The following is a 14740-nucleotide window of genomic DNA, read 5'->3' on the forward strand; positions in this document are numbered from 1 at the left end:
CCTTTTCGGGAACAGGCTCTGCCGAGGATGCGCACCGTGAGATGTTCCTTGTCTGGGAAAGCATAGATCCCAAAACCTGTTGTGCCTGTGAATAGGCTGCAGGGGGAAGGTGAAGACCAGCAACAGCTTTCCGGGCTGCCACCTTCCGTGTGGGACAAGGAGCCGGACGTTTGCCTTTTCGGGAACAGGCTCTGCCGAGGATGCGCACCGTGAGATGTTCCTTCTCTGGGCAAGCACAGATCCCAAAACCTGTTGTGCCTGTGGATAGGCTGCAGGGGGAAGGTGAAGACCAGCAACAGCTTTCAGGGCTGCCACCTTCCGTGTGGGACAAGGAGCCGGACGTTTGCCTTTTCGGGAACAGGCTCTGCCGAGGATGCGCACCGTGAGATGTTCCTTCTCTGGGCAAGCACAGATCCCCAAACCTGTTGTGCCTGTGAATAGGCTGCAGGGGGAAGGTGAAGACCAGCAAGAGCTTTCCGGGCTGCCACCTTCCGTGTGGGACAAGGAGCCGGACGTTTGCCTTTTCGGGAACAGGCTCTGCCGAGGATGCGCACCGTGAGATGTTCCTTCTCTGCGCAAGCACAGATCCCCAAACCTGTTGTGCCTGTGAATAGGCTGCAGGGGGAAGGTGAAGACCAGCAACAGCTTTCAGGTCTGCCACCTTCCGTGTGGGACAAGGAGCCGGACGTTTGCCTTTTCGGGAACAGGCTCTGCCGAGGATGCGCACCGTGAGATGTTCCTTCTCTGCGCAAGCGCAGATCCCCAAACCTGTTGTGCCTGTGACTAGGCTGCAGGGGGAAGGTGAAGACCAGCAACAGCTTTCCGGGCTGCCACCTTCCGTGTGGGACAAGGAGCCGGACGTTTGCCTTTTCGGGAAGAGGCTCTGCCGAGAATGCGCACCGTGAGATGTTCCTTCTCTGGCCAAGCACAGATCCCATAAACTGTTGTGCCTGTGAATAGGCTGCAGGGGGAAGGTGAAGACCAGCAACAGCTTTCAGGGCTGCCACCTTCCGTGTGGGACAAGGAGCCGGACGTTTGCCTTTTCGGGAACAGGCTCTGCCGAGGATGCGCACCGTGAGATGTTCCTTCTCTGGGCAAGCACAGATCCCCAAACCTGTTGTGCCTGTGAATAGGCTGCAGGGGGAAGGTGAAGACCAGCAACAGCTTTCCGTGCTGCCACCTTCCGTGTGGGACAAGGAGCCGGACGTTTGCCTTTTCGGGAACAGGCTCTGCTGAGGATGCGCACCGTGAGATGTTCCTTCTCTGGGCAAGCACAGATCCCCAAACCTGTTGTGCCTGTGAATAGGCTGCAGGGGGAAGGTGAAGACCAGCAAGAGCTTTCCGGGCTGCCACCTTCCGTGTGGGACAAGGAGCCGGACGTTTGCCTTTTCGGGAACAGGCTCTGCCGAGGATGCGCACCGTGAGATGTTCCTTGTCTGGGAAAGCATAGATCCCAAAACCTGTTGTGCCTGTGAATAGGCTGCAGGGGGAAGGTGAAGACCAGCAACAGCTTTCCGGGCTGCCACCTTCCGTGTGGGACAAGGAGCCGGACGTTTGCCTTTTCGGGAACAGGCTCTGCCGAGGATGCGCACCGTGAGATGTTCCTTCTCTGGGCAAGCACAGATCCCAAAACCTGTTGTGCCTGTGGATAGGCTGCAGGGGGAAGGTGAAGACCAGCAACAGCTTTCAGGGCTGCCACCTTCCGTGTGGGACAAGGAGCCGGACGTTTGCCTTTTCGGGAACAGGCTCTGCCGAGGATGCGCACCGTGAGATGTTCCTTCTCTGGGCAAGCAGAGATCCCCAAACCTGTTGTGCCTGTGAATAGGCTGCAGGGGGAAGGTGAAGACCAGCAACAGCTTTCCGGGCTGCCACCTTCCGTGTGGGACAAGGAGCCGGACGTTTGCCTTTTCGGGAATAGGCTCTGCCGAGGATGCGCACCGTGAGATGTTCCTTCTCTGGGCAAGCACAGATCCCAAAACCTGTTGTGCCTGTGACTAGGCTGCAGGGGGAAGGTGAAGACCAGCAAGAGCTTTCCGGGCTGCCACCTTCCGTGTGGGACAAGGAGCCGGACGTTTGCCTTTTCGGGAACAGGCTCTGCCGAGGATGCGCACCGTGAGATGTTCCTTCTCTGGGCAAGCAGAGATCCCCAAACCTGTTGTGCCTGTGAATAGGCTGCAGGGGGAAGGTGAAGACCAGCAAGAGCTTTCCGGGCTGCCACCTTCCGTGTGGGACAAGGAGCCGGACGTTTGCCTTTTCGGGAACAGGCTCTGCCGAGGATGCGCACCGTGAGATGTTCCTTCTCTGGGCAAGCACAGATCCCCAAACCTGTTGTGCCTGTGACTAGGCTGCAGGGGGAAGGTGAAGACCAGCAACAGCTTTCCGGGCTGCCACCTTCCGTGTGGGACAAGGAGCCGGACGTTTGCCTTTTCGGGAACAGGCTCTGCCGAGGATGCGCACCGTGAGATGTTCCTTCTCTGGGCAAGCACAGATCCCAAAACCTGTTGTGCCTGTGACTAGGCCGCAGGGGGAAGGTGAAGACCAGCAACAGCTTTCCGGGCTGCCACCTTCCGTGTGGGACAAGGAGCCGGACGTTTGCCTTTTCGGGAACAGGCTCTGCCGAGGATGCGCACCGTGAGATGTTCCTTCTCTGGGCAAGCACAGATCCCCAAACCTGTTGTGCCTGTGACTAGGCTGCAGGGGGAAGGTGAAGACCAGCAAGAGCTTTCCGGGCTGCCACCTTCCGTGTGGGACAAGGAGCCGGACGTTTGCCTTTTCGGGAACAGGCTCTGCCGAGGATGCGCACCGTGAGATGTTCCTTCTCTGGGCAAGCACAGATCCCCAAACCTGTTGTGCCTGTGAATAGGCTGCAGGGGGAAGGTGAAGACCAGCAACAGCTTTCAGGGCTGCCACCTTCCGTGTGGGACAAGGAGCCGGACGTTTGCCTTTTCGGGAACAGGCTCTGCCGAGGATGCGCACCGTGAGATGTTCCTTCTCTGGGCAAGCACAGATCCCCAAACCTGTTGTGCCTGTGAATAGGCTGCAGGGGGAAGGTGAAGACCAGCAACAGCTTTCCGGGCTGCCACCTTCCGTGTGGGACAAGGAGCCGGACGTTTGCCTTTTCGGGAACAGGCTCTGCCGAGGATGCGCACCGTGAGATGTTCCTTCTCTGCGCAAGCACAGATCCCCAAACCTGTTGTGCCTGTGAATAGGCTGCAGGGGGAAGGTGAAGACCAGCAACAGCTTTCCGGGCTGCCACCTTCCGTGTGGGACAAGGAGCCGGACGTTTGCCTTTTCGGGAACAGGCTCTGCCGAGGATGCGCACCGTGAGATGTTCCTTCTCTGGGCAAGCACAGATCCCCAAACCTGTTGTGCCTGTGAATAGGCCGCAGGGGGAAGGTGAAGACCAGCAACAGCTTTCAGGGCTGCCACCTTCCGTGTGGGACAAGGAGCCGGACGTTTGCCTTTTCGGGAACAGGCTCTGCCGAGGATGCGCACCGTGAGATGTTCCTTCTCTGGGCAAGCACAGATCCCCAAACCTGTTGTGCCTGTGACTAGGCTGCAGGGGGAAGGTGAAGACGAGCAACAGCTTTCGGGGCTGCCACCTTCCGTGTGGGACAAGGAGCCGGACGTTTGCCTTTTCGGGAACAGGCTCTGCCGAGGATGCGCACCGTGAGATGTTCCTTCTCTGGGCAAGCACAGATCCCAAAACCTGTTGTGCCTGTGAATAGGCTGCAGGGGGAAGGTGAAGACCAGCAAGAGCTTTCTGGGCTGCCACCTTCCGTGTGGGACAAGGAGCCGGACGTTTGCCTTTTCGGGAACAGGCTCTGCCGAGGATGCGCACCGTGAGATGTTCCTTCTCTGGGCAAGCACAGATCCCCAAACCTGTTGTGCCTGTGAATAGGCTGCAGGGGGAAGGTGAAGACCAGCAACAGCTTTCCGGGCTGCCACCTTCCGTGTGGGACAAGGAGCCGGACGTTTGCCTTTTTGGGAACAGGGTCTGCCGAGGATGCGCACCGTGAGATGTTCCTTCTCTGGGCAAGCACAGATCCCAAAACCTGTTGTGCCTGTGAATAGGCTGCAGGGGGAAGGTGAAGACCAGCAACAGCTTTCCGGGCTGCCACCTTCCGTGTGGGACAAGGAGCCGGACGTTTGCCTGTTCGGGAACAGGCTCTGCCGAGGATGCGCACCGTGAGATGTTCCTTCTCTGGGCAAGCACAGATCCCAAAACCTGTTGTGCCTGTGACTAGGCTGCAGGGGGAAGGTGAAGACCAGCAACAGCTTTCTGGGCTGCCACCTTCCGTGTGGGACAAGGAGCCGGACGTTTGCCTTTTCGGGAACAGGCTCTGCCGAGGATGCGCACCGTGAGATGTTCCTTCTCTGGGCAAGCACAGATCCCCAAACCTGTTGTGCCTGTGAATAGGCTGCAGGGGGAAGGTGAAGACCAGCAACAGCTTTCCGGGCTGCCACCTTCCGTGTGGGACAAGGAGCCGGACGTTTGCCTTTTCGGGAACAGGCTCTGCCGAGGATGCGCACCGTGAGATGTTCCTTCTCTGGGCAAGCACAGATCCCCAAACCTGTTGTGCCTGTGGATAGGCTGCAGGGGGAAGGTGAAGACCAGCAACAGCTTTCCGGGCTGCCACCTTCCGTGTGGGACAAGGAGCCGGACGTTTGCCTTTTCGGGAACAGGCTCTGCCGAGGATGCGCACCGTGAGATGTTCCTTCTCTGGGCAAGCACAGATCCCCAAACCTGTTGTGCCTGTGACTAGGCTGCAGGGGGAAGGTGAAGACCAGCAACAGCTTTCCGGGCTGCCACCTTCCGTGTGGGACAAGGAGCCGGACGTTTGCCTTTTCGGGAACAGGCTCTGCCGAGGATGCGCACCGTGAGATGTTCCTTCTCTGGGAAAGCACAGATCCCAAAACCTGTTGTGCCTGTGAATAGGCTGCAGGGGGAAGGTGAAGACCAGCAAGAGCTTTCCGGGCTGCCACCTTCCGTGTGGGACAAGGAGCCGGACGTTTGCCTTTTCGGGAACAGGCTCTGCCGAGGATGCGCACCGTGAGATGTTCCTTGTCTGGGAAAGCACAGATCCCAAAACCTGTTGTGCCTGTGAATAGGCTGCAGGGGGAAGGTGAAGACCAGCAACAGCTTTCCGGGCTGCCACCTTCCGTGTGGGACAAGGAGCCGGACGTTTGCCTTTTCGGGAACAGGCTCTGCCGAGGATGCGCACCGTGAGATGTTCCTTCTCTGGGCAAGCACAGATCCCCAAACCTGTTGTGCCTGTGGATAGGCTGCAGGGGGAAGGTGAAGACCAGCAACAGCTTTCCGGGCTGCCACCTTCCGTGTGGGACAAGGAGCCGGACGTTTGCCTTTTCGGGAACAGGCTCTGCCGAGGATGCGCACCGTGAGATGTTCCTTCTCTGGGCAAGCACAGATCCCCAAACCTGTTGTGCCTGTGACTAGGCTGCAGGGGGAAGGTGAAGACCAGCAACAGCTTTCCGGGCTGCCACCTTCCGTGTGGGACAAGGAGCCGGACGTTTGCCTTTTCGGGAACAGGCTCTGCCGAGGATGCGCACCGTGAGATGTTCCTTCTCTGGGCAAGCACAGATCCCCAAACCTGTTGTGCCTGTGAATAGGCTGCAGGGGGAAGGTGAAGACCAGCAAGAGCTTTCCGGGCTGCCACCTTCCGTGTGGGACAAGGAGCCGGACGTTTGCCTTTTCGGGAACAGGCTCTGCCGAGGATGCGCACCGTGAGATGTTCCTTCTCTGGGCAAGCACAGATCCCCAAACCTGTTGTGCCTGTGAATAGGCTGCAGGGGGAAGGTGAAGACCAGCAACAGCTTTCCGGGCTGCCACCTTCCGTGTGGGACAAGGAGCCGGACGTTTGCCTTTTCGGGAACAGGCTCTGCCGAGGATGCGGACCGTGAGATGTTCCTTCTCTGGGCAAGCACAGATCCCCAAACCTGTTGTGCCTGTGAATAGGCTGCAGGGGGAAGGTGAAGACCAGCAACAGCTTTCCGGGCTGCCACCTTCCGTGTGGGACAAGGAGCCGGACGTTTGCCTTTTCGGGAACAGGCTCTGCCGAGGATGCGCACCGTGAGATGTTCCTTCTCTGGGCAAGCACAGATCCCAAAACCTGTTGTGCCTGTGAATAGGCTGCAGGGGGAAGGTGAAGACCAGCAACAGCTTTCCGGGCTGCCACCTTCCGTGTGGGACAAGGAGCCGGACGTTTGCCTTTTCGGGAACAGGCTCTGCCGAGGATGCGCACCGTGAGATGTTCCTTCTCTGGGCAAGCACAGATCCCCAAACCTGTTGTGCCTGTGAATAGGCTGCAGGGGGAAGGTGAAGACCAGCAACAGCTTTCCGGGCTGCCACCTTCCGTGTGGGACAAGGAGCCGGACGTTTGCCTTTTCGGGAACAGGCTCTGCCGAGGATGCGCACCGTGAGATGTTCCTTCTCTGCGCAAGCAGAGATCCCAAAACCTGTTGTGCCTGTGAATAGGCTGCAGGGGGAAGGTGAAGACCAGCAACAGCTTTCAGGGCTGCCACCTTCCGTGTGGGACAAGGAGCCGGACGTTTGCCTTTTCGGGAACAGGCTCTGCCGAGGATGCGCACCGTGAGATGTTCCTTCTCTGGGCAAGCACAGATCCCCAAACCTGTTGTGCCTGTGAATAGGCTGCAGGGGGAAGGTGAAGACCAGCAACAGCTTTCAGGTCTGCCACCTTCCGTGTGGGACAAGGAGCCGGACGTTTGCCTTTTCGGGAACAGGCTCTGCCGAGGATGCGCACCGTGAGATGTTCCTTCTCTGGGCAAGCAGAGATCCCCAAACCTGTTGTGCCTGTGAATAGGCTGCAGGGGGAAGGTGAAGACCAGCAACAGCTTTCCGGGCTGCCACCTTCCGTGTGGGACAAGGAGCCGGACGTTTGCCTTTTCGGGAACAGGCTCTGCCGAGGATGCGCACCGTGAGATGTTCCTTCTCTGGGAAAGCACAGATCCCAAAACCTGTTGTGCCTGTGAATAGGCTGCAGGGGGAAGGTGAAGACCAGCAACAGCTTTCCGGGCTGCCACCTTCCGTGTGGGACAAGGAGCCGGACGTTTGCCTTTTCGGGAACAGGCTCTGCCGAGGATGCGCACCGTGAGATGTTCCTTGTCTGGGAAAGCACAGATCCCAAAACCTGTTGTGCCTGTGAATAGGCTGCAGGGGGAAGGTGAAGACCAGCAACAGCTTTCCGGGCTGCCACCTTCCGTGTGGGACAAGGAGCCGGACGTTTGCCTTTTCGGGAACAGGCTCTGCCGAGGATGCGCACCGTGAGATGTTCCTTCTCTGGGCAAGCACAGATCCCCAAACCTGTTGTGCCTGTGGATAGGCTGCAGGGGGAAGGTGAAGACCAGCAACAGCTTTCCGGGCTGCCACCTTCCGTGTGGGACAAGGAGCCGGACGTTTGCCTTTTCGGGAACAGGCTCTGCCGAGGATGCGCACCGTGAGATGTTCCTTCTCTGGGCAAGCACAGATCCCCAAACCTGTTGTGCCTGTGAATAGGCTGCAGGGGGAAGGTGAAGACCAGCAACAGCTTTCCGGGCTGCCACCTTCCGTGTGGGACAAGGAGCCGGACGTTTGCCTTTTCGGGAACAGGCTCTGCCGAGGATGCGCACCGTGAGATGTTCCTTCTCTGGGCAAGCACAGATCCCCAAACCTGTTGTGCCTGTGAATAGGCTGCAGGGGGAAGGTGAAGACCAGCAAGAGCTTTCCGGGCTGCCACCTTCCGTGTGGGACAAGGAGCCGGACGTTTGCCTTTTCGGGAACAGGCTCTGCCGAGGATGCGCACCGTGAGATGTTCCTTCTCTGGGCAAGCACAGATCCCAAAACCTGTTGTGCCTGTGACTAGGCTGCAGGGGGAAGGTGAAGACCAGCAACAGCTTTCCGGGCTGCCACCTTCCGTGTGGGACAAGGAGCCGGACGTTTGCCTTTTCGGGAACAGGCTCTGCCGAGGATGCGCACCGTGAGATGTTCCTTCTCTGGGCAAGCACAGATCCCCAAACCTGTTGTGCCTGTGAATAGGCTGCAGGGGGAAGGTGAAGACCAGCAAGAGCTTTCCGGGCTGCCACCTTCCGTGTGGGACAAGGAGCCGGACGTTTGCCTTTTCGGGAACAGGCTCTGCCGAGGATGCGCACCGTGAGATGTTCCTTCTCTGGGCAAGCACAGATCCCCAAACCTGTTGTGCCTGTGACTAGGCTGCAGGGGGAAGGTGAAGACCAGCAACAGCTTTCCGGGCTGCCACCTTCCGTGTGGGACAAGGAGCCGGACGTTTGCCTTTTCGGGAACAGGCTCTGCCGAGGATGCGCACCGTGAGATGTTCCTTCTCTGGGCAAGCACAGATCCCCAAACCTGTTGTGCCTGTGAATAGGCTGCAGGGGGAAGGTGAAGACCAGCAACAGCTTTCCGGGCTGCCACCTTCCGTGTGGGACAAGGAGCCTGACGTTTGCCTTTTCGGGAACAGGCTCTGCCGAGGATGCGCACCGTGAGATGTTCCTTCTCTGGGCAAGCACAGATCCCCAAAACTGTTGTGCCTGTGACTAGGCTGCAGGGGGAAGGTGAAGACCAGCAACAGCTTTCCGGGCTGCCACCTTCCGTGTGGGACAAGGAGCCGGACGTTTGCCTTTTCGGGAACAGGCTCTGCCGAGGATGTGCACCGTGAGATGTTCCTTCTCTGGGCAAGCACAGATCCCCAAACCTGTTGTGCCTGTGACTAGGCTGCAGGGGGAAGGTGAAGACGAGCAACAGCTTTCCGGGCTGCCACCTTCCGTGTGGGACAAGGAGCCGGACGTTTGCCTTTTCGGGAACAGGCTCTGCCGAGGATGCGCACCGTGAGATGTTCCTTCTCTGGGCAAGCACAGATCCCCAAACCTGTTGTGCCTGTGAATAGGCTGCAGGGGGAAGGTGAAGACCAGCAAGAGCTTTCCGGGCTGCCACCTTCCGTGTGGGACAAGGAGCCGGACGTTTGCCTTTTCGGGAACAGGCTCTGCCGAGGATGCGCACCGTGAGATGTTCCTTCTCTGGGCAAGCACAGATCCCCAAACCTGTTGTGCCTGTGAATAGGCTGCAGGGGGAAGGTGAAGACCAGCAAGAGCTTTCCGGGCTGCCACCTTCCGTGTGGGACAAGGAGCCGGACGTTTGCCTTTTCGGGAACAGGCTCTGCCGAGGATGCGCACCGTGAGATGTTCCTTCTCTGGGCAAGCACAGATCCCCAAACCTGTTGTGCCTGTGACTAGGCTGCAGGGGGAAGGTGAAGACCAGCAACAGCTTTCCGGGCTGCCACCTTCCGTGTGGGACAAGGAGCCGGACGTTTGCCTTTTCGGGAACAGGCTCTGCCGAGGATGCGCACCGTGAGATGTTCCTTCTCTGGGCAAGCAGAGATCCCCAAACCTGTTGTGCCTGTGAATAGGCTGCAGGGGGAAGGTGAAGACCAGCAACAGCTTTCCGGGCTGCCACCTTCCGTGTGGGACAAGGAGCCGGACGTTTGCCTTTTCGGGAACAGGCTCTGCCGAGGATGCGCACCGTGAGATGTTCCTTCTCTGGGCAAGCACAGATCCCCAAAACTGTTGTGCCTGTGACTAGGCTGCAGGGGGAAGGTGAAGACCAGCAACAGCTTTCCGGGCTGCCACCTTCCGTGTGGGACAAGGAGCCGGACGTTTGCCTTTTCGGGAACAGGCTCTGCCGAGGATGTGCACCGTGAGATGTTCCTTCTCTGGGCAAGCACAGATCCCCAAACCTGTTGTGCCTGTGACTAGGCTGCAGGGGGAAGGTGAAGACGAGCAACAGCTTTCCGGGCTGCCACCTTCCGTGTGGGACAAGGAGCCGGACGTTTGCCTTTTCGGGAACAGGCTCTGCCGAGGATGCGCACCGTGAGATGTTCCTTCTCTGGGCAAGCACAGATCCCCAAACCTGTTGTGCCTGTGAATAGGCTGCAGGGGGAAGGTGAAGACCAGCAACAGCTTTCCGGGCTGCCACCTTCCGTGTGGGACAAGGAGCCGGACGTTTGCCTTTTCGGGAACAGGCTCTGCCGAGGATGCGCACCGTGAGATGTTCCTTCTCTGGGCAAGCACAGATCCCAAAACCTGTTGTGCCTGTGAATAGGCTGCAGGGGGAAGGTGAAGACCAGCAACAGCTTTCAGGGCTGCCACCTTCCGTGTGGGACAAGGAGCCGGACGTTTGCCTTTTCGGGAACAGGCTCTGCCGAGGATGCGCACCGTGAGATGTTCCTTCTCTGGGCAAGCACAGATCCCCAAACCTGTTGTGCCTGTGAATAGGCTGCAGGGGGAAGGTGAAGACCAGCAACAGCTTTCCGGGCTGCCACCTTCCGTGTGGGACAAGGAGCCGGACGTTTGCCTTTTCGGGAACAGGCTCTGCCGAGGATGCGCACCGTGAGATGTTCCTTCTCTGCGCAAGCAGAGATCCCAAAACCTGTTGTGCCTGTGAATAGGCTGCAGGGGGAAGGTGAAGACCAGCAACAGCTTTCAGGTCTGCCACCTTCTGTGTGGGACAAGGAGCCGGACGTTTGCCTTTTCGGGAACAGGCTCTGCCGAGGATGCGCACCGTGAGATGTTCCTTCTCTGGGCAAGCACAGATCCCCAAACCTGTTGTGCCTGTGACTAGGCTGCAGGGGGAAGGTAAAGACCAGCAACAGCTTTCCGGGCTGCCACCTTCCGTGTGGGACAAGGAGCCGGACGTTTGCCTTTTCGGGAACAGGCTCTGCCGAGGATGCGCACCGTGAGATGTTCCTTCTCTGCGCAAGCAGAGATCCCAAAACCTGTTGTGCCTGTGAATAGGCTGCAGGTGGAAGGTGAAGACCAGCAAGAGCTTTCCGGGCTGCCACCTTCCGTGTGGGACAAGGAGCCGGACGTTTGCCTTTTCGGGAACAGGCTCTGCCGAGGATGCGCACCGTGAGATGTTCCTTCTCTGGGCAAGCACAGATCCCCAAACCTGTTGTGCCTGTGAATAGGCTGCAGGGGGAAGGTGAAGACCAGCAAGAGCTTTCCGGGCTGCCACCTTCCGTGTGGGACAAGGAGCCGGACGTTTGCCTTTTCGGGAACAGGCTCTGCCGAGGATGCGCACCGTGAGATGTTCCTTCTCTGGGCAAGCACAGATCCCCAAACCTGTTGTGCCTGTGACTAGGCTGCAGGGGGAAGGTGAAGACCAGCAACAGCTTTCCGGGCTGCCACCTTCCGTGTGGGACAAGGAGCCGGACGTTTGCCTTTTCGGGAACAGGCTCTGCCGAGGATGCGCACCGTGAGATGTTCCTTCTCTGGGCAAGCAGAGATCCCCAAACCTGTTGTGCCTGTGAATAGGCTGCAGGGGGAAGGTGAAGACCAGCAACAGCTTTCCGGGCTGCCACCTTCCGTGTGGGACAAGGAGCCGGACGTTTGCCTTTTCGGGAACAGGCTCTGCCGAGGATGCGCACCGTGAGATGTTCCTTCTCTGGGCAAGCACAGATCCCCAAAACTGTTGTGCCTGTGACTAGGCTGCAGGGGGAAGGTGAAGACCAGCAACAGCTTTCCGGGCTGCCACCTTCCGTGTGGGACAAGGAGCCGGACGTTTGCCTTTTCGGGAACAGGCTCTGCCGAGGATGTGCACCGTGAGATGTTCCTTCTCTGGGCAAGCACAGATCCCCAAACCTGTTGTGCCTGTGACTAGGCTGCAGGGGGAAGGTGAAGACGAGCAACAGCTTTCCGGGCTGCCACCTTCCGTGTGGGACAAGGAGCCGGACGTTTGCCTTTTCGGGAACAGGCTCTGCCGAGGATGCGCACCGTGAGATGTTCCTTCTCTGGGCAAGCACAGATCCCCAAACCTGTTGTGCCTGTGAATAGGCTGCAGGGGGAAGGTGAAGACCAGCAACAGCTTTCCGGGCTGCCACCTTCCGTGTGGGACAAGGAGCCGGACGTTTGCCTTTTCGGGAACAGGCTCTGCCGAGGATGCGCACCGTGAGATGTTCCTTCTCTGGGCAAGCACAGATCCCAAAACCTGTTGTGCCTGTGAATAGGCTGCAGGGGGAAGGTGAAGACCAGCAACAGCTTTCAGGGCTGCCACCTTCCGTGTGGGACAAGGAGCCGGACGTTTGCCTTTTCGGGAACAGGCTCTGCCGAGGATGCGCACCGTGAGATGTTCCTTCTCTGGGCAAGCACAGATCCCCAAACCTGTTGTGCCTGTGAATAGGCTGCAGGGGGAAGGTGAAGACCAGCAACAGCTTTCCGGGCTGCCACCTTCCGTGTGGGACAAGGAGCCGGACGTTTGCCTTTTCGGGAACAGGCTCTGCCGAGGATGCGCACCGTGAGATGTTCCTTCTCTGCGCAAGCAGAGATCCCAAAACCTGTTGTGCCTGTGAATAGGCTGCAGGGGGAAGGTGAAGACCAGCAACAGCTTTCAGGTCTGCCACCTTCTGTGTGGGACAAGGAGCCGGACGTTTGCCTTTTCGGGAACAGGCTCTGCCGAGGATGCGCACCGTGAGATGTTCCTTCTCTGGGCAAGCACAGATCCCCAAACCTGTTGTGCCTGTGACTAGGCTGCAGGGGGAAGGTAAAGACCAGCAACAGCTTTCCGGGCTGCCACCTTCCGTGTGGGACAAGGAGCCGGACGTTTGCCTTTTCGGGAACAGGCTCTGCCGAGGATGCGCACCGTGAGATGTTCCTTCTCTGCGCAAGCAGAGATCCCAAAACCTGTTGTGCCTGTGAATAGGCTGCAGGTGGAAGGTGAAGACCAGCAACAGCTTTCCGGGCTGCCACCTTCCGTGTGGGACAAGGAGCCGGACGTTTGCCTTTTCGGGAACAGGCTCTGCCGAGGATGCGCACCGTGAGATGTTCCTTCTCTGGGCAAGCACAGATCCCCAAACCTGTTGTGCCTGTGAATAGGCTGCAGGGGGAAGGTGAAGACCAGCAACAGCTTTCAGGGCTGCCACCTTCCGTGTGGGACAAGGAGCCGGACGTTTGCCTTTTCGGGAACAGGCTCTGCCGAGGATGCGCACCGTGAGATGTTCCTTCTCTGGGCAAGCACAGATCCCCAAACCTGTTGTGCCTGTGAATAGGCTGCAGGGGGAAGGTGAAGACCAGCAAGAGCTTTCCGGGCTGCCACCTTCCGTGTGGGACAAGGAGCCGGACGTTTGCCTTTTCGGGAACAGGCTCTGCCGAGGATGCGCACCGTGCGAGATTGCGTCTTTGGGAAGGCAGACATTCCCAGTGCGGTGGTGCCTGTGAATAGGCTGCAGGGGGAAGGTGAAGACCAGCAACAGCTTTCCGGGCTGCCACCTTCCGTGTGGGACAAGGAGCCGGACGTTTGCCTTTTCGGGAACAGGCTCTGCCGAGGATGCGCACCGTGAGATGTTCCTTCTCTGGGCAAGCACAGATCCCCAAACCTGTTGTGCCTGTGAATAGGCTGCAGGGGGAAGGTGAAGACCAGCAACAGCTTTCAGGTCTGCCACCTTCCGTGTGGGACAAGGAGCCGGACGTTTGCCTTTTCGGGAACAGGCTCTGCCGAGGATGCGCACCGTGAGATGTTCCTTCTCTGGGCAAGCGCAGATCCCCAAACCTGTTGTGCCTGTGAATAGGCTGCAGGGGGAAGGTGAAGACCAGCAACAGCTTTCCGGGCTGCCACCTTCCGTGTGGGACAAGGAGCCGGACGTTTGCCTTTTCGGGAACAGGCTCTGCCGAGGATGCGCACCGTGAGATGTTCCTTCTCTGGGCAAGCACAGATCCCCAAACCTGTTGTGCCTGTGAATAGGCTGCAGGGGGAAGGTGAAGACCAGCAACAGCTTTCAGGTCTGCCACCTTCCGTGTGGGACAAGGAGCCGGACGTTTGCCTTTTCGGGAACAGGCTCTGCCGAGGATGCGCACCGTGAGATGTTCCTTCTCTGGGCAAGCACAGATCCCCAAACCTGTTGTGCCTGTGACTAGGCTGCAGGGGGAAGGTGAAGACCAGCAACAGCTTTCAGGTCTGCCACCTTCCGTGTGGGACAAGGAGCCGGACGTTTGCCTTTTCGGGAACAGGCTCTGCCGAGGATGCGCACCGTGAGATGTTCCTTCTCTGGGCAAGCACAGATCCCCAAACCTGTTGTGCCTGTGAATAGGCTGCAGGGGGAAGGTGAAGACCAGCAACAGCTTTCCGGGCTGCCACCTTCCGTGTGGGACAAGGAGCCGGACGTTTGCCTTTTCGGGAACAGGCTCTGCCGAGGATGCGCACCGTGAGATGTTCCTTCTCTGGGCAAGCACAGATCCCCAAACCTGTTGTGCCTGTGAATAGGCTGCAGGGGGAAGGTGAAGACCAGCAACAGCTTTCAGGTCTGCCACCTTCCGTGTGGGACAAGGAGCCGGACGTTTGCCTTTTCGGGAACAGGCTCTGCCGAGGATGCGCACCGTGAGATGTTCCTTCTCTGGGCAAGCACAGATCCCCAAACCTGTTGTGCCTGTGAATAGGCTGCAGGGGGAAGGTGAAGACCAGCAAGAGCTTTCCGGGCTGCCACCTTCCGTGTGGGACAAGGAGCCGGACGTTTGCCTTTTCGGGAACAGGCTCTGCCGAGGATGCGCACCGTGAGATGTTCCTTCTCTGGGCAAGCACAGATCCCCAAACCTGTAGTGCCTGTGAATAGGCTGCAGGGGGAAGGTGAAGACCAGCAACAGCTTTCCGGGCTGCCACCTTCCGTGTGGGACAAGGAGCCGGACGTTTGCCTTTTTGGGAACAGGCTCTGCCGAGGATGCGCAC

The sequence above is a fragment of the Haliaeetus albicilla genome, chromosome 22 (genome assembly GCF_947461875.1).
Source record: "Haliaeetus albicilla chromosome 22, bHalAlb1.1, whole genome shotgun sequence".
Taxonomy (NCBI): domain Eukaryota; kingdom Metazoa; phylum Chordata; class Aves; order Accipitriformes; family Accipitridae; genus Haliaeetus; species Haliaeetus albicilla.